This window comes from Prionailurus viverrinus, chromosome B1 (assembly GCF_022837055.1).
Source record: "Prionailurus viverrinus isolate Anna chromosome B1, UM_Priviv_1.0, whole genome shotgun sequence".
In the NCBI taxonomy this organism is placed as follows: Eukaryota; Metazoa; Chordata; class Mammalia; order Carnivora; family Felidae; genus Prionailurus; species Prionailurus viverrinus.
Genome location: NC_062564.1, coordinates 151,212,204 through 151,239,639, shown reverse-complemented (window position 1 = coordinate 151,239,639; position 27,436 = coordinate 151,212,204). Strand labels below are relative to the sequence as shown.

Sequence of the window (27,436 nt, the reverse complement as noted above, 5' to 3'; positions counted from 1 at the left end):
CCGATTCTGTGTCTCCCTCTCTCTGCCCCTCCCCCGTTCATGCTCTGTCTCTCTCTGTCCCAAAAATAAATAAAAAACGTTGAAAAAAAAATTTAAAAAAAAAAAGCTATTTCTATTAATTTTTCAAATTTCTGAAAGTGCTTTAATTCTTTATGGGTTATTTTAACAATTTTGTTTTCATCTAGTCTTTCACATATCAATACTTTCATTGATTATGAATCATCTTTACAGAAGAGGAAAGAAGAAAGAAGATATAAGTTAGAGAAAATAAAGCACATTATCATTTCTGTGTCCCAGTGGCACAGGGAAGCCAGTTAAAAACAAACAGTAGTATTAGTTGATTAATTGAAGAACCCAGAAAATCAGCACAACTTTATTTTACTTAAGCAAGTTGTTCTAATAGGTGTTTTCTGGAGAAACACTTTATAGGGAAAAGTGGTCTGTCCTCAAGATACCTTCTTCATCCATAAGCTTCTGAATTCCTTTTTCCTTCCTCTTAGACAATTTCAGTAGTTGATAGTTTTCTTCTCAATCCAAGCCTCTTTGTTTAAATGCCTATATCATTATTGTCTTCTGCAGGGGAGAACTGGAATCAACACGTGATTAGACAATGTTTACCACCAAAGTGAGGGGGGCAAAAGGGATGAAATAGTTAATGGTGTTTGTATTTCAGAATTATGGCAAGAGTAAAGAAAGTATGAAAGACTTTTTTAATGCTCCTTTGTATCCTTCTCCAGCCAACTCTGACTGACCTGCAAATTTACGTATGGAATTTCTTCAACATATAGAAATAATTCTATAGAAATAAGATATAGAATAATTCTGACTATACAATGTGGCTGGAGTGGAACACAGATGTGTATACGCGTTTTAAAACTCTACAGATGATAGTGACATGGAACTGTAATTATGGTTTGTGATGGGAGCTCATGTGCCTAATTATATATCTAATTCTTAAATCAAATCAATAACACCCTATCAAGCTGTCCAGCATATTATTGAACCCCCTCAATGACAATGAACACATTTTCCAAAGCAACCTTATCCAACTTTAGACAGTTCAGGATCCAAGAAATTCCTCCAAAATCAGTCTCATGGCGACTTTCAGAAATTGGTCTGATGTCTTTCCATTGAAGCTATTGAAAATAAGTCCAATTCACTTCACCCAAGATGGCCTTTCAAATTTTTCAACTAGATTCACTTCTGACACACCCTTTTCCAGGCTCAACACCTTCATCTCTTTAGGCTTTTCCTATATTACAACATTTGCAATCCATCTCACCAGCTCTGTTCTTGCTATCTGAACACATTATGGTTTGTCTGTATCCGCTCTTAAAAGGCATCCGCAGAACAGATGAAATCCTTCAAATGAAATCTCAGAACCTGGGAGATCAAAACTAGTTTTCACTCAATTTAATTGCTATACTTAAATGACTGTATTTTAATATTTTATTTGTACTGCTCTTTGAGGCATTTTTATCACACAAATAGCTCACGTTTAACCTAGGTAACCTAAAATTCCTAAATGAACAACTTGCTTTCCACAAATTTATAACTGCTGCCAACTTTTGGCTCTTAGAAAAGGACATTGCATTTGTTACTAGAAATATCTATCAAATTAGAGTTGATCAACTGTTACTGCATTACCATTTTGGATTTTGCTTCTGTCATCATTTCTAGTCCTCTCTGCTTCTGTGCCTTCTCTATATTCATTCACATCACTAATAAAAGTGCTCAAGAGAAGAAAGACTCAGATGGAGCTCTGGCACTGACAGCAGGAATTTTCCTCCAGACAATGACATGGGTTCATTGGTTGAGCAGCACTGATTGTATCCTTTGAGTACGTTTTTTTCAATAGCAATTAATTTATTTAGTTGTACTAGGTTCTAGTCCATATTTCCAAATGATTTCCAAACAGGCATAGCAAGAGCTTTCCAAACATTCTGGTCCAAACATTCTAAGCTTACCATACTATCCTTATAACTCTTACTGTAAAAAAAGCAAATGAGGGTTCAACTTCAGCCCACTGACAATTGACAGCTTTTACAAATGCTGCTTTTCTACTCACGGTGCACCAAACTATCCGTTTAATAATCTCGCCTAGAGTCATGCCCAAATTTGATGATAAAAACCTACCCCTGTCAACATCAGGCATACCTAGGCTCTCCCCATGTTTCTTACAGTTTCTTCTCACTATATTATAATTATTCATGTATCTGTGATTGAAGGCAAGAGCTGTATCTAAGGACCATGCCTGACATATGAAGTATTTGTTGAATGAAAAAGTGAAAAACCCTCAGTCATTTATAGTAATTAAAAATGGAGGCATTGACAAGATTTTATATATATTTTTTTATATTTATTTATTTGGTGGGAGAGTGCACAAGTGGGTGGGGGCAGAAAGAGGGAGACAGAGGATCTGAAGCAGGCTTTGTGTTGACAGGCTGATAGCAGCTAGCCCAATGTAGGGCTTGAAATCACGAATCGCAAGATCATGACCTGAGCTGAAGTCAGATGCTCAGTCCACTGAGCCACCCAGGTGCCCCAACAAGATTTTAGATAACAGGTGTAGTGGAAAGACTAGACTAAGGTGGCACCTATGATTCCTACCATCTGGTTTTTACACCATAATATAAGTGGAACCTGTGACTTATGTCTAACCAAGTGAATACAGCAAAGGTGTCAGGATATGTTTGTTTACAAGCATATAAATATATTACATAACACTGCAATGCCCATCTTGTGAGGAGACTCCCCCCTTCATTGATGGTTTTGAGGAAGAAATCACTGGGGTAGAACTACATGGCAAGAAACTGAGGGCAGCTCTTAATCAACAGTCATCAAGAAATTGAGGTTCTCAAGCCAATAATACACACACACACACACACACACACACACACACACACACAAATGAATACTGCCAATATGATGTGAGCTTGGAAGCAAATCCTTCCCCAATCAAACCTCAGATGAGATCTCACCAATTAGCCCCTTGACTTCGGTCTTAGAAGTGACTCTGCTAAGCTGTTCCTTGACTTCTAAGCCACAGAAACTGTATATCCAAATCATCCAGGAAGCTTTGTAATCATATACATGTTCCAATCTCAACTTTTAGAGTATTATGAAAAAGCCCCTTGGGAATTCTGATGTTTACCACTGTGATGAACCCCTGACCTAAACTAACCACCAATTTTATTATAAAAATTAAAAATAAAATTATGTAAGAGTAGTACCTTTCTTGTTGTCACAGTGCTAATGACTAGCAGTCAGGACTTACTTTTCCCCTTTCACATTAATACCTTCATACATACCCTATGTACTGACTACTCTGTCCTTAAACACACAAAGGATCCCACATTAACAACAACAACAAAAAAAGGTGGGAGAAGACTTTGCCACACCTTCCCTCTGTTTCCATTCCATTCATTCTTTTTAAAGGAAGTTCTAGGCCTGTTACTGCCATTTTACCACTCACTCCCATGCTCTACAACTTTTGATCTTACTAAATCCACTCACCAAGATACCTGTAACCTCTTATAATCCACAGGATACCATGCTCACCCTGTTCTTTTTCTTCTATTATGGAGGCACAGCCCTAAGTGATAATAAATAAAGGACAGAAGCAAAGATCAAGAACAAAGATTACTACCCTACATCTTCCTTGGGTTGGGCTGGTTTATGCCTTCTCAATTTCAGCAATAGCATGCCATTGAAGATGGCAGGAACTACCATCAATCCCAGGGTTTACTTAATAGTTGACTCCACCAACCAGCCCCCTTGCCTTCTAGTGATTAGAGAAAACTTTGTTTTACATTCTCAGACTTACCAAAGAGTAAGTAAGCCAGAAGCTATTCGGGTATCAGTCTTCTAGTCCTAAGAAACTATGAACACTATAAAAACAAGACTGTTCGAGGGACCAGCCCAGGGACAAATATTCTGGAATTCTCTTCCCCAGCAGGCCAGGCCCTTATTTTCCTGTCTTCAAGCATCCCTGTGGCCTGAGGCCTGCAGCAGTGAGAGGTGAAGGATGGTTCAGACACAGACGGCAGTCCGCTCAACCCATGTGAAGACAATAGTCCTATTGGTACAATTTCTTTCCTTGGCTACAAAGGTAATCTCCTCTTAAGTGGTTAGTGGTAGAAATTTTGGTTTGGTAATACTACATTAATTGGAAGGGAGGAGTAAATCAGATCTAAGATTGTAACTTGATCCTTCCCACAGCCAGGCAGAAACCAAGAGAGAAGGTACTGCCTAATGAATAGGTGCTCTAAATGAATAGAAAAGAGACAAGAGATTCTGATTCCAGCAATGTCCAAGCAGGGTATTCAAGGTATGCTTTATTCTTCAGCAATTGTGCATTTAGTCTTTGCTTTTCCCTAAAGACTCTGCAAGTTGTGTTGAAGTGTGCCTATCAGTATTCCACTAACAGACACGTCTCCACATTTTTGCTATTTTGTTCATATTTATCATAAGAATCTTGGTCTCCTAGGCCCATCTGTGACCTCTTGGTCTTGATTCCAGAACCACTTTTCTTATCTGAGATTATAGATTTTGAGTGCATCTAGGTCATACCTGCTTATCGTATAATATCCTTGCCTCTGGCATGCAGCTGCCTTTCTTGTAAAACAATCTTTTCTGGACTTTCCTTAGGTCTCTTTTACATGCCCCCATTTTTAAACAATTCATGCCATGCATGCTAACTTCATCTTACCACCTCAACTCATACTCTTCAATGTGCCCTCTGTAAAAGCCCCTTTTTTATCCTGAAGCAAGAGGCTCAGAAGTTACAGTGACAAAGTTTCTGGTACATCAGTGTCCATGGCTGCAGTGATGCATTCTTTACCTAATCTAGTTTATATCTGTCCTCTCAGTTCCTCTGAAAGAGATAAGCTATTCTATTAACAAACAGGGCAGACTGTGTCCTCCTGGCTATCCCCAGATTGAACTATAGTTCCACTAATGAAATTGTGCTCCCTCATTTGGAGAACCAGAGCTCGAACTTGAGAGGTTTCCTTTCAAACTTATAATCACTCTTTCCCTATAAATCTGCTCAGAACTGACCTCAAAACTATAATTTCCCTCTCGGGCCTCTGGATTCTTTCTTCCCTGAATCCATTTTGGTTGCGCTCTTTGTGTCAATATTTGTATACACCCCAAAGTTTTGACAGGACCCAAATTTGTCTCTAAATGTATCCCTCCAGTATAACATCAACTTTCCCTAGATACATCTGATTTTTCCTTCATATAGTCATTTGGAAAGACGTCCAACTCTTCTCTGTCTCTCCATTTTTACTAGGAAAAGAAAACTACTTTATAATAATTTATTTAAACCATCACGTATAACCATTTGCAACAGATTTTTAGAACGGCATACCAGATTAAATATATATATTTTCTTCAGATTAAACATGTTAAAATATAATCTTCCCATAGGTAAAAAATAAATAACATGAGATTTCCATTTCAAATTAAGTCTTTTAACAAGCCAAAGGCTTCTAATCCAAGACCATGGATACCATAAAGAATCAACAACTTCATAATGAAGAGAGACCCTATGCCTACACAATAGTGATGAGCACTGTCCATTTACCCAGCATCTGCTGAAAAAACAGGTATGCAGTGAGAATGAGAGGGAACAAAAGAGTTTGCGTCCCCTGATTCTCCTTCTCTACCCTTCAGGTGATCCCAGGAGTCATATCATTGATAGCATTTCCATCAGGATGAGACTCTCCTGTTTGGGAATGTGGCATACAAGGGAAAAGTTAGAGAGCTGCACCTAATAGCAAAACAAATCCAATTATGTACCAGCGATTTTAATGCCTTTCTGAGATTGAAGTGGCTCACTAAAGCTCAGACTGTAAAGATCCAGGGAGCATGTTTATTTATTTATACCATGACTCCCTCCAAATAGGATTTGAGGCAGCTCAGTGAGCATGTTAATAATGCTTATTCTCAAGACCCTATTTACCGTGTTGTGGTGCAGGAGATATCATTACCCCTGTTTGCTCTTAGAAAATCTGACTTTTTGGAGGGTTTTTTGTGGAACTTTCTGGAATTCAGAAGGGACCTTGAGGACTGCTTTCCTCTGATCCTGCAAGATTGTGAACATGGGAGAGAAAGAAGCCAAATACTGGGGTGGAGCCATCACAGAAGGCAGGAATAAAATGAGCATGCAGGGTTTGAGGATGCCCAGGTAAGTCTTGGTGCACAGAAGTCAGTGCCCACACGAGGCCCCCATCTGGAAAGGGAACTTCAAGAATTAGTCAATGTGTTCCTGACACCAGAGGATGAGGCTTGTTATAGGTATTAAAATTTTCTTCTTTATATACGTGATGAGAGCACTGTATAGTTTGGAAGCCTCTGCTGTCTAGAAATGAATGTTTCTCATATTTCTGGCTGGGAAAACAGGTCAAGAGAGAAAAAGTGCTGACTGAGAGCTCACTAGGTACCTGGTACTATGCTTGGTGTCTTCCATATGAAGTTTCAACTGAACTGTATAAGAAATCTGCCAGATTGGAGCTGTTGTTCCCCTTTGTGTAGTTGAGTTCCAGAGAAGGGGAGCTTCTTTATCAAAGGAGAGGCAGCTGATAAGTGATGAGGCTGGAAGTCAGGCTTGAATCCATTTGTGACCCATAGATGTCTTATCTTTGTGCTAAGCTGACTGATACCCAACACTGTGCCTAGCATACAGCAGGCATAAGACATGTTTGCTTGCAGGAATGACACAAAAATATAAAAATTACTCATTCCACAGATATTGACGGAGTGCCTACTATGTGCCAGACACTATGAGTCAACATAGGATAAATTCAGCACTAAAATTGCAATTCAAATGTAAATCAGCTTTAATATGAAAATGAAATTAGGCCAGCAGGGAGGCCATAAATGAGCCTATTATAATACATCCCATAAGAGGAAGAGCAGCCAGGAAAAATGAGGTGAAGGGATGATGAGATAATGTAATTTTAAAATTGGCTTCTGTTCTCCTGAAATACTTTTAAGATTTTACTGCAAAATTACACAGTCATCAGGAATATGCCATTTTTAAAAGACTTTCTCACTTGGGTCAGTGCATAAATAATAATACATGTTTAAAAATGCATGACTATTCATTAAACCATTGACCACTTCCAGCCTATTGAGTACATAAGTATTTTAAAAATTACTTTAATACATATTTACCCAATAGACCAGAAAAGTTCCTTTGGTACATGATGTGCATTTAAAAAGCTGCCTGCATAAGGAGTTATCGGATCTAAACCAGAGTTGGCTGCCGACTACATAATATGCATTTTAAAGAACAACCTAATTATGTGCTTACCCAAGAGAACAAAGTTAATACTGAGGGTCAATAATTATTACCTTCCTTTACTACCTTTTATTTTTTTCTGTCAAATAAAATAGAGAAAAAGAAGTTTATATCTGCCCTCTCGTATGTTTTATCTTGACAACTACTGCCTCAATGCCTCTTTCACCCCCACTTTCAAAAAACAAAAACAGAGCGGGGGGCGGGGGGGAGGAGAAGAGACCGAAAGGGGAGGGGACAGAAGGGAAGAAGGGAGAAGTGGTTGTTGTTTTCTTTATTTAAGAAAACTATGTGTAATTAAAAGTAAGTACCTTTATAGCAAATGCAGATGGTCAAAAATCCATCTTTTAATGTTTGCTATATTCTTCCCTTCTGTACTAAAAGATTATACTATTAACCACAATTTACTAGTGTTCCTGTGTACTTTTACAGAAACATGACTATCTTTCCCCTTTCTCTTTGGTAAGACACAATGATAGAGATTTCTTTCTCACCTTGCACAAACGCAAAAGTCCTCTGTTATTTAGTCATGGAATCTGTGTCTAGCAGCACGATGTGGGAGAGTTCTCAGCACAAAATCTATTCCTGTTCACAAACATGTAAAAATTAAAAGGTGTATTTTCAACAAATATACTAATTCACTAGTTTCTCTGCTCACTGCTCTTATTGTACTACACTGATGTGAGGGGTATCACCCCACCAGTAAATGGTGCTGACAGACCAGATAGCAACTTTCACAACCTCATTCTAGAGACAACATTCCCCCTTAATTTCTAGTAATGTAGAATCACCCCATTAGCTCTAAAGAGCACACCCAACGTGCAACTACCACTTTGTATTTATTTTTTTTGATTTAACGTTATTTTTTATTTTTTAAAATTTACATCCAAATTAGTTAGTATATAGTGCAACAATGATTTCAGTAGATTCCTTAATCCCCCTTACCCATTTAGCCATCCCCCTTCCTACAACCCCTCCAGCAACCGTCAGTTTGTTCTCCATATTTATGAATCTCTTTTGTTTTGTCCCCCTCCCTGTTTTTATATTATTTTTGTTTCCTTTCCCTTAGGTTCATCTGTTTTGTCTCTTAAAGTCCTCATATGAGGGAAGTCATATGATTTTTGTCTTTCTCTGACTGACTAATTTCACTTAGCATAATACCCTCCAGTTCCATCCACATAGTTGCAAATGGCAAGATTTCATTCTTTTTGATTGCTGAGTAATACTCCATTGTATATATATACCACATCTTCTTTATCCATTCATCCATTGATGGACATTTTGGCTCTTTCCATACTTTGGCTATTGTTGATAGTGCTGCTATAAACATGGGGTTGCATGTGTCCCTTTGAAACAGCACACCTGTATCCTGTGGATAAATGCTTAGTAGTATAATTGCTGGGTTGTAGGGTAGTTCTATTTTTAGTTTTTTGAGAAACCTCCATACTGTATTCCAGAGTGGCTGCACCAGCTTGCATTCCCACCAACAATGCAAAAGAGATCCTCTTTCTCTGCATCCTCGCCAACATCTGTTGTTGCCAGAGTTGTTAATGTTAGCCATTCTGACAGGTGTGCAGTGATATCTCAATGTGGTTTTGATTTGTATTTCCCTGATGATGAGTGATGTTGAGCATTTTTTCATGTATTGGTTGGCCATCTGGATGTCTTCTTTGGAGAAGTGTCTATTCATGTCTTTTGCCCATTTCTTCACTGGACTCTTTGTTTTTTGGGTGTTGAGTTTGAGAAGTTCTTTGTAGATTTTGGATACTAACCCTTTATCTGATATGTCATTTGGAAATATCTTCTCCCATTCTGTCAGTTGTCTTTTAGTTTTGCTGATTGTTTCCTTCACTGTGCAGAAGCTTTTTATTTTGATGAGGTCCCAGTAGTTCATTTTTGCTTTTGTTTCCCTTGCCTATGGGGATGTGTCAAGTAAGAAATTGCTGTGGACAAGATCAAAGAGGTTTTTGCCTGCTTTCTCCTCGAGGATTTTGAAGGCTTCCTGTCTTACATTGAGGTCTTTCATCCACTTTGAGTTTATTTTTGTGTATGGTGTAAGAAAGTGGTCCAGGTTCATTCTTCTGCATGTCGCTGTCCAGCTTTCCCAGCACCACTTGCTGAAGAGACTGTCCTTATTCCATTGGATATTCTTTCCTGCTTTGTCAAAGATTAGTTGGCCATACATTTTTGGGTCCATTTCCGGGTTCTCTATCTATTCCATTGATCTGAGTGTCTGTTCTTGTGCCTCACTTTCTATTTGGGTATTAGATGTCAACTGGTTGTAGAACAGTGAGTCATACGTCTATGAGTACAGATGGTTCCTACACATACTATTCCTAAGTGTTATTCTTTATCACTCAATGGTATTTTATTTCTAAAAATCTATTTCAAACAGGTTTACTTCCTCTCTTTACCACCATTCCCCCATTGCCAAATCAATTACATTCTATCTACAATAATTAACACAGAAATCTTTCACGAATTCTATTTGAGCCTTAAGAATTGTCTACCTTCTATTCTAGATGTGTTTATTTCAATAAGTCCAGAGAGATGAATTCAGGTTTGTTAAAGATGGATAAAAAGACTAAAGTCAGCTTATTTTTTAAAATTTATCCTAATAATTTATAATTTATTCTTCATTCTTTTCATTTTTAAATCATTGTTTCATACCTGAAGAATACCCCAGAGATTTAAAAGCTGGTGTGAGTTTCTTAAATACACTTGGTAATTTTATAGAGGAGGAGAGAAGTCTTAGAAGAAGCTAAGTGGACCATAATTAAAGCAAAGTTTATTTTATATCAGCACAGTAATTAAAATATAATTAATATTTAAAGAAACAACTCTAATACTAAAAACATATATCTAAACTCCCAAGCAACTATACTAATGAGCTCAATGATTCAACTTCATGTACTCATGCTTCTTACTCTCCAGTTGACAAGAATAACAAGCATAATTGGAAACATTTTGTAAATATAAAGTCATTATTTTTATTGTGGATATGGATATAGATGTATAACAAAGAACTAAATAAAATTTAAAAATAAGGTCAACATCATAAAGCTAAACCACCTCCTATTACTCAGATTGTCTTATTTTAGACACATCACTCTCTATGAGCAGTAAACTCTACTCAAGGGTCAGGTTCACTTTCTCCTTTTAAAACAACTGTAAGATACACACTAAAAATTAGAACAAACTAGAAGACTTTAGAGTCTCTAGGCTGTTTGCCGTGTGTAGTATTTTTCTAAGCCTCTGAGAAATACATCAGTACCTGTTTGTTTGAGAGCATGTTCTCCTTCTGTTCTAATAATTTTTAAATACATTTTGCATTATTTTTAAATTCCTTTGGCCATAATTAGATTCACTGGAAAACAAAACACACCTTAGTCTAATGGCATGAATTTTCTCTGTCACCATCTGGGTTGAATTGCAGTATTGGGAAAATCAGTTTAAATGCACATCACACAATCTTTTTGCATGTTCTTTCTCTAGGAGTTTTCTTCCCAAAGTTGCACTTTCTCTTGCCCAACCACATTCCTCCCTCAGGCATGATATGGTGCCCTCTCTTCACAGAACGGGAAAAGCATGACTCAAAAAGGAAACCAGATTTATTTTTTAAAGATGAGATTACACCACACTTTGTTTCTAAAACCTAATGAGCAAGTGAATGAGTGTTTAATTGAGAAAGACAGGAAAAAGAAAGAATATGGATGCTCAAGATAGTATTTAAGAGCTTCCCTTCTTATTCTAAGTTGGATTGCCAGATTTAGAAAATAAAAATATAGGACTACAAGTTAAATTTGAATTTCAGATAAATAATGAATATTTTTATGTCGGTCCCATGCAGTATTCATATATACTTTATACACTAGAAAAAAAATTTTTATTACCTAAAATTCAAATTTAAGTAGGTTACCTATATTTTATCTGGCAATCTATCTCCCAGGTTCTCCTTAGTGTAATACTCAACTTATTTTATTATAAACAAGTACTTTGGGGATGGGCTCAAGCTAAGTACTCCCCTAAAATTGGTCCAAGTTTAGCAACTTTTTTCCTTGAATTGGAAAAAACTTTTTAAACAAGAAAGGCAATCTTGAGCTGCAAAATTGAGAAATTGCATGGGTTCAGACTGCCCAAGAGCTCATTATTTCTCAGAAAATTAAGAGAATGAGAAATGAAACCATTCCATTTTTCATCCTCCACCTACAAATTATCTATAATTACACCCATTCTTATATACTACCTTCAGTTTTAGAAGTGTCTCTCTTTCTATAAGTCCTTCAGATCTTATGCTAACCCATTGCTTTTGATTTTCAATCAAATGTCCCTCTCTTCCCTAAACTCTCAAACTTTGACTTTCATCTACTTCTAACCTCATTCTACATACATATTCATCTCATATTCAGACCTACGTCTCCACTAGTTGCATCTTCATTAATCACCATCTTTTCACAGACAAAAGTAGGCAACAGTGTTGACTTCCCTTCTTCTTCCTATCACTCATCATTAAGCGCTGAACCAGGGAAATAGATGAGAGCCCATACATCCTTTGTATGCCAAAATAACATTCCTAAACTTCACTGTAATGTTCCAACACAAGCACCAACCAAAATATTGTATTTCAACTGTCAGGAAAAAGATAAAACTTCAAAAAGACATGAGATTTACTGTATGAAATTATAAAATTTATGTTATATTCCATTTAGTTCTACAACTAAAAAAAGAACATATTTTCATCCAAACAGAAAATAAAACAAAAAACTTCCATCACGATATATAGAAAAGACGAATAATTATTACATCCAATGTTTCTGAGCTTCATCTTACAAATTCCTTTTTCATATATGTCTGTGCTTCAACTCACTCCATTCTCATTTCTGCCCTCACCTCCCCATTGAGGCTACTCTCAGTTAAGGCCATCAATCTCTTCTTATTCTTATATGAAAGGAACATCTGTTAGCCTTTATTTTATAGTCTCTGATGTGATTGAACACTAGATTTTCCCATTCATGAAATCCCCTTCTCCACTGGTATATTATAAAGACACCCTTCCTGTCCATTTTCCTACCTCTTCAACACTTCCTTGTAGCCATGAATTCCCTCCTTAAATATGTGTGCTCCTTTACATTCTATACATTTTCCTGGACAAGTCCTAAATCTATGGTTTCAATTGCCACTTACAAGCTGATGACTTCCAAATGTTTATTCCCAATCCAAAACTCACTCTTTTTTTAATGTTTATTTATTTTTGAAAGAGAGAGAGTGTGTGAGCAGGGGAGGGGCAGAGAGAGGGAGACAGAGAATCCCAAACAGGCTCCACACTGTCAGTACAGAGCTCGACGTAGGGCTTGAACCCACAAACCATGAGATCATGACCTGAGCCAAAATCAGGAGTCAGACACTTAATCTGAGCCACGCAGGCACGCTTCTAACCCAAAACTCACTTGTAAGTTCCTTCTTGATATGTCCACCTGGATATCCCCAAATTCAAACAAATTGAAAAGTCAATTCATCCTCTTTAAACTTAAATCTACTCTTCCTCTTTTACTTAATCTTTCAAAAATAACATCTTCCTTCCTTCCTTCCTTCCTTCCTTCCTTCCTTCCTTCCTTCCCGCCTGCCTGCCTTCCTCATTTCTCAGAAAATTAAGAGAATGAGAAGTGAATCCATTCAATTTCTCATCCTCCACCTACAAATTATCTATAATTATACCCATTCTTCCTCTCTCCCTTCCTTCCTTCCTTCCTTTTCCTTCCTTCCTTCCTTTGTTTGCAGAAATAGCATTTATTTAGTCACAAAAGTCAGGAATACCTAACAGAGGGCCATAACAGATTAAGGACCTCTTGCTTATAATGATATTTGTCTTATAGTAATTTGTGTGCTGATTTTTATTTCTCATGTGATATAGTAAGTTTATCATTGATTTCCTAGAAATAGCATCCAATAAAGATTTGGTGGATGAATAATGAAAAATTTAATTTATCTAGAAAAACACTGATGACTAGTATTATCAGCTGGGATTACATAGATCATGCCTAGTCTACAGGGATTTGTGTCTGTGTCCACAGGTTCAGCCCAGCCTCCAAAACTGCTGGCACATAATAGGTGCTCAATGAATATTTGTTGAATGGAAGAATTAAAGTGTGTTTTGATAGAGACTATACTTTCCACATTTTTCTGAAGAAATCTATGACTATAAGAGTGTCCTAATCACAATTCACATTATTTACCTATTGCTAGATAATGTTACCCCAAAAACTTAGCGGCTCAAAAAGACACAGAATCCTGAGAGTTGCGGCAAGATGGCGGCTTAGGAGGACGCTGGGCTCACCGCACGTCCTGCTGATCACTTAGATTCCATCTACACCTGCCTAAATAACCCAGAAAACCGCCAGAGGATTAGCAGAACGGAGTCGCCGGAGCCAAACGCAGACGAGAGGCCCACGGAAGAGGGTAGGAAGGGCGGCGAGGCGGTGCGCGCTCCACGGACTGGCAGGAGGGAGCCGGGGCGGAGGGGCGGCTCGCCGGCCAAGCAGAGCCCCCGAGTCGGGCTTGCAAAAGCGGAGGGGCCTGACGGACTGTGTTCCCACAACAAGCGCGACTTAGCGTCTGGGAGGTCATAAGTTAACAGCTCTGCTCGGAAGCGGGAAGGCTGGAGGACAAAGGGAAGGAGAGCTGCTGAGCCCCCTGACAACAGAGCTCAGTTTGGTGGGGAACAAGGGCGCTCGCCAGCGCCATCTCCCCCGCCCATCCCCCAGCCGAAATCCCAAAGGGAACTGGTTCCTGCCAGGGAACTTGCTCGCTCCGCGCAAACACCCAACTCTGCGCTTCGGCGGAGCCAAACCTCCGGCAGCAGATCTGACTCCCTCCCGCTGCCATAGGGCCCTTCCTGAAGTGGATCACCTAAGGAGAAGCGATCTAAGCCTGCCCCTCCTGCCCCCGAGCACCTTGCCTACCCACCCCAGCTAATACGCCAGATCCCCAGCATCACAAGCCTGGCAGGGTGCAAGTAGCCCAGATGAGCCACACCACCCCACAGTGAATCCCGCCCCTAGGAGAGGGGAAGAGAAGGCACACACCAGTCTGACTGTGGCCCCAGCGGTGGGCTGGGGGCAGACATCAGGTCGGACTGCGGCCCCGCCCACCAACTCCAGTTATACACCACAGCACAGGGGAAGTGCCCTGCAGGTCCTCACCACGCCAGGGACTATCCAAAATGACCAAGCGGAAGAATTCCCCTCAGAAGAATCTCCAGGAAATAACAACAGCTAATGAGCTGATCAAAAAGGACTTAAATAACATAACAGAAAGTGAATTTAGAATAATAGTCATAAAATTAATCGCTGGGCTTGAAAACAGTATACAGGACAGCAGAGAATCTCTTGCTACAGAAATCAAGGGACTAAGGAACAGTCACGAGGAGCTGAAAAACGCTTTAAACGAAATGCATAACAAAATGGAAACCACCACAGCTCGGCTTGAAGAGGCAGAGGAGAGAATAGGTGAACTAGAAGATAAAGTTATGGAAAAAGAGGAAGCTGAGAAAAAGAGAGATAAAAAAATCCAGGAGTATGAGGGGAAAATTAGAGAATTAAGTGATACACTAAAAAGAAATAATATACGCATAATTGGTATCCCAGAGGAGGAAGACAGAGGGAAAGGTGCTGAAGGGGTACTTGAAGAAATAATAGCTGAGAACTTCCCTGAACTGGGGAAGGAAAAAGGCATTGAAATCCAAGAGGCACAGAGAACTCCCTTCAGACATAACTTGAATCGACCTTCTGCACGACATATCATAGTGAAACTGGCAAAATACAAGGATAAAGAGAAAATTCTGAAAGCAGCAAGGGGTAAACGTGCCCTCACATATAAAGGGAGACCTATAAGACTCGTGACTGATCTCTCTTTTGAAACTTGGCAGGCCAGAAAGAATTGGCACGAGATTTTCAGGGTGCTAGACAGAAAAAATATGCAGCCAAGAATCCTTTATCCAGCAAGTCTGTCATTTAGAATAGAAGGAGAGATAAAGGTCTTCCCAAACAAACAAAAACTGAAGGAATTTGTCACCACTAAACCATCCCTACAAGAGATCCTAAGGGGGATCCTGTGAGACAAAGTACCAGAGACATCACTACAAGCATAAAACATACAGACATCACAATGACTCTAAACCCGTATCTTTCTATAATAACACTGAATGTAAATGGATTAAATGCGCCAACCAAAAGACATAGGGTATCAGAATGGATAAAAAAACAAGACCCATCTTTTGCTGTCTACAAGAGACTCATTTTAGACCTGAGGACACCTTTAGATTGAGAGTGAGGGGATGGAGAACTATTTATCATGTGACTGGAAGCCAAAAGAAAGCTGGAGTAGCCATACTTATATCAGACAAACTAGACTTTAAATTAAAGGTTGTAACAAGAGATGAAGAAGGACATTATATAATAGTTACAGGGTCTATCCATCAGGAAGAGCTAACAATTATAAATGTCTATGCACCGAATACAGGAGCCCCCAAATATATAAAACAATTACTCATAAACATAAGCAACCTTATTGATAAGAATGTGGTAATTGCAGGGGACTTTAATACACCACTTACAGAAATGGATAGATCATCTAGACACACGGTCAATAAAGAAACAAGGGCCCTGAATGAGACATTGGATCAGATGGACTTGACAGATATATTTAGAACTCTGCATCCCAATGCAACAGAATATACTTTCTTCTCGAGTGCACATGGAACATTCTCCAAGATAGATCATATACTGGGTCACAAAACAGCCCTTCATAAGTTTACAAGAATTGAAATTATACCATGCTTACTTTCAGCCCACAATGCTATGAAGCTTGAAATCAACCACAGAAAAAAGTCTGGAAAACCTCCAAAAGCATGGAGGTTAAAGAACACCCTACTAACGAATGAGTGGGTCAACCAGACAATTAGAGAAGAAATTAAAAAATATATGGAAACAAACGAAAATGAAAATACAACAATCCAAACGCTTTGGGACTCAGCAAAGGCAGTCCTGAGAGGAAAATACATTGCAATCCAGGCCTATCTCAAGAAACAAGAAAAATCCCAAATACAAAATTTAACAGCACACCTAAAGGAACTAGAAGCAGAACAGCAAAGGCAGCCTAAGCCCAGCAGAAGAAGAGAAACAATAAAGATCAGAGCAGAAATAAACAATATAGAAACTAAAAAAACTGTAGAGCAGATCAACGAAACCAAGAGTTGGTTTTTTGAAAAAATAAACAAAATGGACAAACCTCTAGCCAGGCTTCTCAAAAAGAAAAGGGAGATGACCCAAATAGATAAAATCATGAATGAAAATGGAATTATTACAACCAATCCCTCAGAGATACAAACAATTATCAGGGAATACTATGAAAAATTATATGCCAACAAATTGGACAACCTGGAAGAAGTGGACAAATTTCTGAACACCCACACTCTTCCAAAACTCAATCAGGAGGAAATAGAAAGCTTGAGCAGACCCATAACCAGTGAAGAAATTGAATCGGTTATCAAAAATCTCCCAACAAATAAGAGTCCAGGACCAGATGGCTTCCCAGGGGAGTTCTACCAGACGTTTAAAGCAGAGATAATACCTATCCTTCTCAAGCTATTCCAAGAAATAGAAAAGGAAGGAAAACTTCCAGACTCATTCTATGAAGCCAGTATTACTTTGATTCCTAAACCAGACAGAGACCCAGTAAACAAAGAGAACTACAGGCCAATATCCCTGATGAATATGGATGCAAAAATTCTCAATAAGGTACTAGCAAATCGAATTCAACGGCATATAAAAAGAATTATTCACCATGATCAAGTGGGATTCATTCCTGGGATGCAGGGCTGGTTCAACATTCGCAAATCAATCAACGTGATACATCACATTAACAAAAAAAAAGAGAAGAACCATATGATCCTGTCAATCGATGCAGAAAAGGCCTTCGACAAAATCCAGCACCCTTTCTTAATAAAAACCCTTGAGAAAGTCGGGATAGAAGGAACATACTTAAAGATCATAAAAGCCATTTATGAAAAGCCCACAGCTAACATCATCCTCAACGGGGAAAAACTGAGAGCTTTTTCCCTGAGATCAGGAACACGACAAGGATGCCCACTCTCACCGCTGCTGTTTAACATAGTGCTGGAAGTTCTAGCATCAGCAATCAGACAACAAAAGGAAATCAAAGGCATCAAAATTGGCAAAGATGAAGTCAAGCTTTCGCTTTTTGCAGATGACATGATATTATACATGGAAAACCCGATAGACTCCACCAAAAGTCTGCTAGAACTGATACAGGAATTCAGCAAAGTTGCAGGATACAAAATCAATGTACAGAAATCAGTTGCATTCTTATACACTAACAATGAAGCAACAGAAAGACAAATAAAGAAACTGATCCCATTCACAATTGCACCAAGAAGCATAAAATACCTAGGAATAAATCTAACCAAAGATGTAAACGATCTGTATGCTTAAAACTATAGAAAGCTTATGAAGGAAATTGAAGAAGATTTAAAGAAATGGAAAGACATTCCCTGCTCATGGATTGGAAAAATAAATATTGTCAAAATGTCAATACTACCCAAAGCTATCTACACATTCAATGCAATCCCAATCAAAATTGCACCAGCATTCTTCTCAAAACTAGAACAAGCAATCCTAAAATTCATATGGAACCACAAAAGGCCCCGAATAGCCAAAGGAATTTTGAAGAAGAAGACCAAAGCAGGAGGCATCACAATCCCAGACTTTAGCCTCTACTACAAAGCTGTCATCATCAAGACAGCATGGTATTGGCACCAAAACAGACACATAGACCAATGGAATAGAATAGAAACCCCAGAACTAGACCCACAAACGTATGGCCAACTCATCTTTGACAAAGCAGGAAAGAACATCCAATGGAAAAAAGACAGCCTCTTTAACAAATGGTGCTGGCAGAACTGGACAGCAACATGCAGAAGGTTGAAACTAGACCACTTTCTCACACCATTCACAAAAATAAACTCAAAATGGATAAAGGACCTAAATGTGAGACAGGAAACCATCAAAACCTTAGAGGAGAAAGCAGGAAAAGACCTCTCTGACCTCAGCCGTAGCAATCTCTTACTTGACACATCCCCAAAGGCAAGGGAATTAAAAGCAAAAGTGAATTACTGGGACCTTATGAAGATAAAAAGCTTCTGCACAGCAAAGGAAACAACCAACAAAACTAAAAGGCAACCAACGGAATGGGAAAAGATATTTGCAAATGACATATCGGACAAAGGGCTAGTATCCAAAATCTATAAAGAGCTCACCAAACTCCACACCCGAAAAACAAATAACCCAGTGAAGAAATGGGCAGAAAACATGAATAGACACTTCTCTAAAGAAGACATCCGGATGGCCAACAGGCACATGAAAAGATGTTCAGCGTCGCTCCTTATCAGGGAAATACAAATCAAAACCACACTCAGGTATCACCTCACGCCAGAGTGGCCAAAATGAACAAATCAGGAGACTATAGATGCTGGAGAGGATGTGAAGAAATGGGAACCCTCTTGCACTGTTGGTGGGAATGCAAATTGGTGCAGCCGCTCTGGAAAGCAGTGTGGAGGTTCCTCAGAAAATTAAAAATAGACCTACCCTATGACCCAGCAATAGCACTGCTAGGAATTTATCCAAGGGATACAGGAATTCTGATGCATAGGGCCACTTGTACCCCAATGTTCATAGCAGCACTCTCAACAATAGCCAAATTATGGAAAGAGCCTAAATGTCCATCAACTGATGAATGGATAAAGAAATTGTGGTTTATATACACAATGGAATATTACGTGGCAATGAGAAAAAATGAAATATGGCCTTTTGTAGCAACGTGGATGGAACTGAAGAGTGTGATGCTAAGTGAAATAAGCCATACAGAGAAAGACAGATACCATATGGTTTCACTCTTATGTGGATCCTGAGAAACTTAACAGGAACCCATGGGGGAGGGGAAGGAAAAAAAAAAAAAAGAGGTTAGAATGGGAGAGAGCCAAAGCATAAGAGACTGTTAAAAACTGAGAACAAACTGAGGGTCGATGGGGGGTGGGAGGGAGGAGAGGGTGGGTGATGGGTATTGAGGAGGGCACCTTTTGGGATGAGCACTGGGTGTTGTATGGAAACCAATTTGTCAATAAATTTCATAAAAAAATAAATAAATAAATAAATAAATAAATAAATAAATAAATAAAAATAAATAAAATATATATATATATATATTCAGTATTTTTTAAATAAAAAAAAAAAAGACACAGAATCCTGTGATTCAAGAACCTGGGTGATGGCTGAGTTGTCTGGCTCTGAGTTTCTCACAAGGCTGCAGCCATCTAAAGGTTCAACTGAGAAGGGTCTCTTACTCTCTCAGATGGTTGTTAGCAAGATCTAATTTCTTACAGCTTGTTTGAGACCTCAGTTTTTAATGAGCTTTTGGCCAGAGACCTCCTTCACTGTTATTTTGCCGTTACTGTTTTTGCACATGGTCAACATGGTAGTTTACTTCATCAAACCAAGATTACCTGTTGTAATCTAATCACACGTGTGATAGGCATCACTTTTGTCACATTCTGTTCATTAGAAGCAAGTCATGAGGGACCAACCACACTCAAGGGGAGGGGATTTCATGAGGGCATGCCCCCTACTTGAAACAGTTATGGAGACAGATTCGGGGAGAAGTGTTCATTGAGAGCTGTGTCACAAGGTGCCTACCACATTGTACATAAATACTCCTCTAGGAAATAGGAAATCACTGTAAGCAGAAACACTCTGGCTTATGACCACAACTAGAACTACATTTATATAACTATTTCAGCCATGTAAAGAAACAGCCTTTCCACCAATATTAGTAAATAAACAGAATTTTTCCCTAGAGACAAAGAAGAAACCTTTCTCTCTTCTCTACATTCAAGAATGTCTTCAAGAATGAGATCAGATCAAGTTACAAGCATATTTTTAAGCCCTGTTGTCCACATCCAGACTTCCCCTTTCCTTCTGTGCACAGGCCAACCACCTATATAAAATGGCAATGAGATGCTAGACTATCATCAATTTGGTCAGTCTGACTTGAGCTGGACTCAAAGTTGAGGACCAGAGGTAGATACAAAGGTCAATATCTGTCTGGTTACAACTTCTCCCAGACAAATGACCTATTGACTAACTCTTAGGTAAATTCCCATCAATAGTTTCAAATTCCACATAACCTCAAAGGACATTAAATCTATTCATTTCTGTACTGCTGAGTATCCACAGTAGATGCAGAAGGATTTAGAAATGATTAGATAAATGGTGGTTGGTTGTAGGAGTCAATTCTATTATTTGGTAGAATTTGGACAACACATCAAGTTTGGAAGTTAATAGAATCATGTGCAGGAATTTAGAGTATTCAGAGGATTCTTTTGGACATGGACAGTTAAAGCTGCCTGGTTAAAAAGATTTCACAGGCTTCCCTGTATAGCTTCTAAAGCAAAAGCAGATTCTCTGTATATTTAACACCTACTACTGTCTATTCATTTTCCATTCATACTCTAAAATCAAAACCTTGCCAGAAATTGAGAATAAAGAAGATTTTGAATTTTTATTGGAAGACAATCATTTGAGGTAACTGATTATGAGTTAATTGCCTCTGAGCATTTCTGGAATTGCTGCTTATGCATTTTCTTACTGCTGACAGGATCCCTAATACTGACAGTGGGAACTGTTTCAAGTAAGATCATGCAACATAGTTTTGCATCCTTTTTTTAGATCTGTTTGTGTGGCAGTAATTGAGTCTCTTTTGAGCAGCTCCTGGGGTAAAAATTTATATATTAATGGCCTTGGATTTGGGGACACCCAGAAGTAGGAGAAATTGGGAACTAAACAGCAATTCAGTGCTTTATATGTCAGAGAAACCTTGAAGGAAATGAGGAAAGAGAGGTACATGACTCAGACTCCAAAATAGGGAAGGAGGGTGAATGCATTAAGATTCAAAGGCTATAGCTTGACAACAACCTAGTATGGCAGCCTTATAATGGGAAGGACTCTGATCTGTGATTGTAATCCTACCTCTACCTCTATTCCCGCTGTGTGATCTGGGGGCTAGGCTTTGTAATCTACAAAATAAGAGTATTGAAGTGCTTGATCTGTAAGAACCATTCAAGCTGTAAATTTCTCTACTGTGACCTGATAGAGGAAACTCAATCAATTTCTGGCCTACAACCTCCCTATCAGTTTATATTTCTCTCCTCTTGGCACATTCCTCCCAGAATTCTCTCCAGCCTCCAGATCTTATCCTGGGTGAATATTTTCACTCTTCAGCAGTCAAACTCTCTGGTAATTAATGCTGCATAGCTGACTAGTAATAAAGATGTGAGTTGATAATGGCTGAATGAATGACCCACAAGTAATAGCATTTTAAACATAAATGGACTCTCAAAGACTAACACATTATGACCCAAAAGATTGAAATTATAATGATGAACTGAAAGGAAGTAGAGTTAATTTTTTTGAGCTTAAGCAATCATCTACCCTGATTACTCATAAAGCTGTCCTGGCTGATTTGTCCAGAGTGAGTAGTTCAAGGTAGAAGAGTTGAAAGAATGCCATATTAGCACACTTTGAAAGCAGACAGATGTGGAGTTAAGTCACTGTTCTACAATTTGCTAGCTGTTTGACTTTGAGCAATTTACTCATCTGATCTTAAATTTTCTCCTAGAAGTGGAATTAATAGTGCCTATGTCCCACAATTACCTTAAAGAATAAAAAAGATAATATATCTGGGACACAGTACCCATGTAACAAATGCTAACTATCATTATTACTACCTCTTCTTTGGGAACTTAATGATAAACTTCATTTTTAAAATCAAATGATGCTAGTTTCACTCTCAAATGAAGACTACAAAAAGCTTTGCTGTTTTAAAAAATGAATATACAATATAATATCTCTGCCTATTAAAAAAAGTGACACTGGCCCAGTATAAGAAAACCAGTCTGATTATTTTATAGTTACTTGTAATTAAATCTTTGAATACTGCTTTACCTCATGAAATCAAACCTTTCCACTTTCAATGGAAACCTTGAAGTCCCTCATTAATGATGGATAATTTCCCTAAGTTTTGAAAATTCTCTGTCCTACTTAGATAATGTTTAAATGATGGAAATCAATTTAATTTAAACAGGAAAGGACTGACCTCATGCTATGGATCAAATAAGTACAAATGAGAAACTAATCCAAAACATAAGCTCCCTGGATCTGCATACTTTATTAGTCCTTGGACACTGACTATTCAATATTATTATTGTAGCATTACTTCACTACATAAATCCCTTTATGTTTTATTCAGATCTAAAGCTTTTGCCTTTAACACCAAGTGCTGAGGAACTATGGAGCAATGGGCTGGGGGAGAGCTCCCTCCACCAACAGGGGTCAAGAGGGAGGCTTGCACAGAGAGACCTTCGTGTTCAAAGTAAGGTCGCCCTCTGGCCTCCCCAAGCTTTTTATCTACAGGGTCCAGAGGGGTCCCCAAGTGCTAATAGTAAGCCTAACACCCTTGGTCTTTTACACCTTCACTGCTTAGTGTCAGGTTAAAGCACAGAAACTTTACAACTCCAGGTAAGACTGCCATTTTTTTGTCCTGCCTCAACACTGATGGTCCAATCTAGTCTTGGGACTAATTTCAAAATGCCTTTCATTACTTTCTTTGTCTTCATCATAGGAAACCCTGTACTCTTTGGTCATTTTTCTTCCCTGAACTATCTTCTTATTTTCCCCTGAGAAAAAGGAAACAATCAGATGAGTTTCACAAGTTTCACTACTATATCCTCCCACCTATCTCTCTTTCTTCTCTCATTACAGTGAGCTAACGTCAATGTCCCTGGCTAAGCTTAACTGTTCTACTTAGCAAGGAGTATCATCAGATCTTGCCTGCTTGAGAATATTGGTATGGCTGATTTCTTCTCTCTATTGCATTATGAAGGCTACTTTTTCTGGTACCTCTCTTCCATCAACACACAGGCATGGTATTATTTCTCCCATTAAAATACACAAAAATTGTCCCTGGACTTCACCTCCCCTGACAACCACAGACCACTTTCTCTGCTTCCCGCTACAGAAAATACCTATACAGAAGTCCCTGTGCCTACTTGTGTCCTGTTTCTCTCTCCCTATTTTCTTTTAAATTCTTTCCAATAATGTTTTTGCCTCCACGACTCCATGGAAAGTCCTCTTTTTCTTATGGTTGTCAACACATTTTCATCATTACTAAATCCAAGAGTCAATTTTCAATCCTCATCGTACTTCACCAAGTATTTAACATATTTGATCATTTACTCCTCCTTGTCATGGTTTCCAAAACCCCACACTCCCCTGACTTTCTCATCACTCACCAGGCACTTTCACTCTCTAAGGTAGTTTCTCCTCAGCTCACCAAGCTCTTAACAATGGAATAACCCAGGACTTGGTGATCCCTAAACCTCACCTATTTTCCCGCTACACCTATTCCTTGGTGATTCCATCCAAGCTTTAATTATTCCCACTATCCTGATGGCTCCCAAATTTAATCTCCAGCCTGCACCTTACCTTTCTACTTCAAACTGCCACTCGGTGCCTCTACATGCATGTCTAATAAGCATCTCCAGCATAAAATACCTCAACTGAATTCCCAAACTGGTTCTTTTCCCCAAACCTTCCACCAACACTTTCTCAGGGGTGAGCAATTCCTTTCTTCCAGTTGCTCAGGCCAACGCCTTGGAGTCACTCTTGACTCTTCTTCTCACACATATACACTCTTCTATTTTATCCCATCCAACACCAAATCTTATTAACTGTCTTCAAGATATATCCAGAGTATTACCACTTTTCACCACCTCCACCGCTATTATTCTGGTCCAGGCCATCATTACATTTTGCCTACATTTTTGCAAAGGCCTCCTAGCTTCCTTCCCTGTTTCTTTCCATGAATTTGCAACACTGTAGCCACAGGAATCCCAGGAAAACATGTATAAATTGGACAGATCATTTCACTCTTCTGCTGGAAGTCTTTGATATCTCAGTCAAATTAAGAACCAGTGTTTCTGGGGGCACCTGGGTGGCTTAGTCAGTTAAGCATCCGACTTCTGCTTAGGCCATGATCTTGCAATTGGCAGGTTTGAGCCCCACGTCGGTCTCTGTGCTGACAGCTCCGAGACTCAAGCCTGCTTGGGATTTTGTGTCTCCCTCTCTCTCTGCCTCTCCCCAATCCATGTGCATTTTCTCTCTCTCTCTCTCCCTCCCTCTCTCTAAAATAAATAAAAACATTTTTAAAAACTAAAAACAAACAAACAAACAAAAACAATGTTTCTGAGATTCCTGGGAGGCTCAGTTGGTTAAACATCCAACTCTTGATTTTGGCTCAGGTCATGATCTCATGGTTTGTGACTTTGAGCCCCGCAATGTGTTCTGTACTGACAGTGCAGAGCCTACTTGAGATTCTCTGTCTCCCTCTCTCTCTCTCTCTCTCTCTCTCTGCCCCTTCCCCACTCACTCTCTCTCTCTCAAAATAAACACATAAACTTAAAAAAAAAAAAAAAACCAGTGTTTCTACAATAGCTTCCATAGCCCTATAGGATCTGCTCCCTGCTCACTCTTTTGTCCTGTAATCTCTCACTCTCCCTATGTTCCATCCTGCTGGGCACCTTGCTCCCCCTCAGACTTGCCAGGTGTGTTTTCACATCAGAGTGGTCACACTTGCTGCCCTCATGTCCTGGAATGTTCCTCCCCCAGATATCCACATGACTCAGTCCTTCACCTCTTTATGTATATATAGTCTTTTTCAGGTACTGTCTTCTCAGAAAGATTTTCCCTGATCACAATACTTAAAATTATAGGGGCGCCTGGGTGGCGTAGTCGGTTAAGCGTCCGACTTCAGCCAGGTCACGATCTCGCGGTCCGTGAGTTCGAGCCCCGCGTCAGGCTCTGGGCTGATGGCTCAGAGCCTGGAGCCTGTTTCCGTTTCTGTGTCTCCCTCTCTCTCTGCCCCTCGCCCGTTCATGCTCTGTCTCTCTCTGTCCCAAAAATAAATAAACGTTGAAAAAAAAATTAAAAAAAAAAAAATTATAAACCCCAAGTTTCATATTCCGTCCTCCTCCACAGCTTTTTTCTTTTGCATTTTCACCATCTAACATACTATTATTTTACTTACATTCTTCATTAACTGTCCATCTCTATTAGGATGAAGCTTCTTGAGAAGAAGAATTTTTTAGTTTCATTTTATTCTCTGCTATCTCAGGTGCCTAAAGCAATTATTAAAACATGAAAAATTCATAGATACTCAGGAAATATATAACATAGTCTATTATAGTGTTGTTAATAACAATAATAATAATAATAACAACAAGCACTGTATAATGCTTATTATGTGCCAAGCACTGTATTAAGGGCTTTATGTATGTCTATTAATGTCATTGACTCATTTCATCTCCATTTCCACATGAATCTACAAGTAGGTAAGACTTTTGTCTATATTTTAGAGTTGAAGAAATTACAGCCCAAAGAGGCTAAGAAACTCTTATACTGAGAGTATCTGGGAAATCAGAATCTGAACATGGAATTTATACATTACTTCTCTAGGTTCTGATTCCTCTATTAAAATCAGGAAAATAAGAATTTTCTTGTGGAAATTATAGATAACATATACAAAATATAAAGACAATAGCACAGTGTCTAACTCTGGCAAGTCAGTATGTACGTGGAAGCAATAATTATACCACAACTATTCATACAGAGTAAACTTTAGTATAAGGAATCTTAAAATACCTTTCTAAATGGAAGTGCTGTGTTATTCAATCTCCCAATTTGTGTTTTGATTGGTGGTACCAGACTTAAGGCAGCCCTTCAAAATCACACAAATGAGAATTAGTCTTTTCTGTCTATCTATGGAAAAAATAATTGGGGCTTCATTTTTGTTTTTGTTTGCTTCCTTAGCTTACCAGCTGTATTATATAAGCCTATGTCAATGTACATACAGTCTAACAATGCAAGCATATTTGTTTTTCAAATCAAAGGGGGAAGACTTTATAAGCCAGTCAGTATTCATCTTATTTGTGTAAGACTCTATTCTGTTCTTCATTTAAGCTTACAGAGCTCCAGTATGAAGAAATCTTTAAACCCCAGGCCTACTGATTAGCACGAGCTCTGTTCCAGTACCACAGAGGAGTAAGAAATAAGGCTTCATATAGGGGCTCCAAAATAGAGTGGGTAGATTGATGTCCCCACTTGTGTTTCAGTGCCCCCAAAATACCTTCACAGCATGTGCAACAGTATGGGGGCTCTACTGAATTTGTATTCTGGAAAACAAACTAAAAGGTCAACATGCATGTATATTTATAATGGAATTGGTATTTGTTAATCAATGAGGGGAAATGTTTCTTCCTTTGTAGCAAGTTCTCAAACTTTTCTGGGGAGAGCCTGCAGTTAGCCTTAGAAAGCTCTTACAAATTACGCATCAATATTTTCTAAGATACTTGGGACAAAGCGCTGTTAAACTAATAGTCTACTGGCTTTATAATTTCAATACTAAAACTAAGATGCAATATTAGACTGGTACATTTTTCATGTTCTTTAAAGGGAGAAAATATACGAGGGTAAAAGTGGAGTAGAAAATTTTAAAAAATAATAATAATTTTTTGAAACCACACCATAGTGTAAATACCCTCAGATTGGCAAATATTCTTTAGCTGGAAACTATGGGTGAAGCATGTCAATATCACAGGGGACAATAATCGTCAACCAGCTTTATCAAAATAGAGATCATACCTTAATGTAAGTCTTCTCCAGTAAGAATGGTAAAAGCAGCATTTCACCCCTAACTCCCAATTTTATACTTATAATTGATTAGTCATTTTTTTTACCCCAGGTTAACTAGTTCTGAAAACATTTGTTTGTATGACTCATAGAGATATCTAGAAAAATAATTAATCATGAAAGCATCACTTCGGGAATATAAAATGAGAGTTTCTCAGTATACCTCCATTTGGTTTATCAGGTCAAGTTGTCTGATAAGATCATTTCTCCCAAATCCATATCCTTCATACCAGGTGACTCCTGTTACCGAACACAGCAC

The 27,436-nt window shown here is 38.6% G+C and overlaps 1 long non-coding RNA gene across 2 annotated transcripts; it reads right to left on the bottom strand.

Moving 5' to 3' along the window:
- Positions 1–448: 448 nt before the first annotated feature.
- LOC125164174 (uncharacterized) lies at positions 449–27,436 on the bottom strand. 2 transcript variants are annotated; one of them, XR_007151664.1, is made up of 5 exons: positions 27,341–27,436; positions 26,131–26,247; positions 25,517–25,607; positions 7,801–7,891; positions 449–586 (listed from the first exon to the last, which is right to left on the bottom strand). It is a non-coding gene; the product is annotated as an uncharacterized LOC125164174 (long non-coding RNA). The 2 variants fall into 2 exon arrangements; XR_007151665.1 differs by having other exon boundaries at positions 26,131–26,206.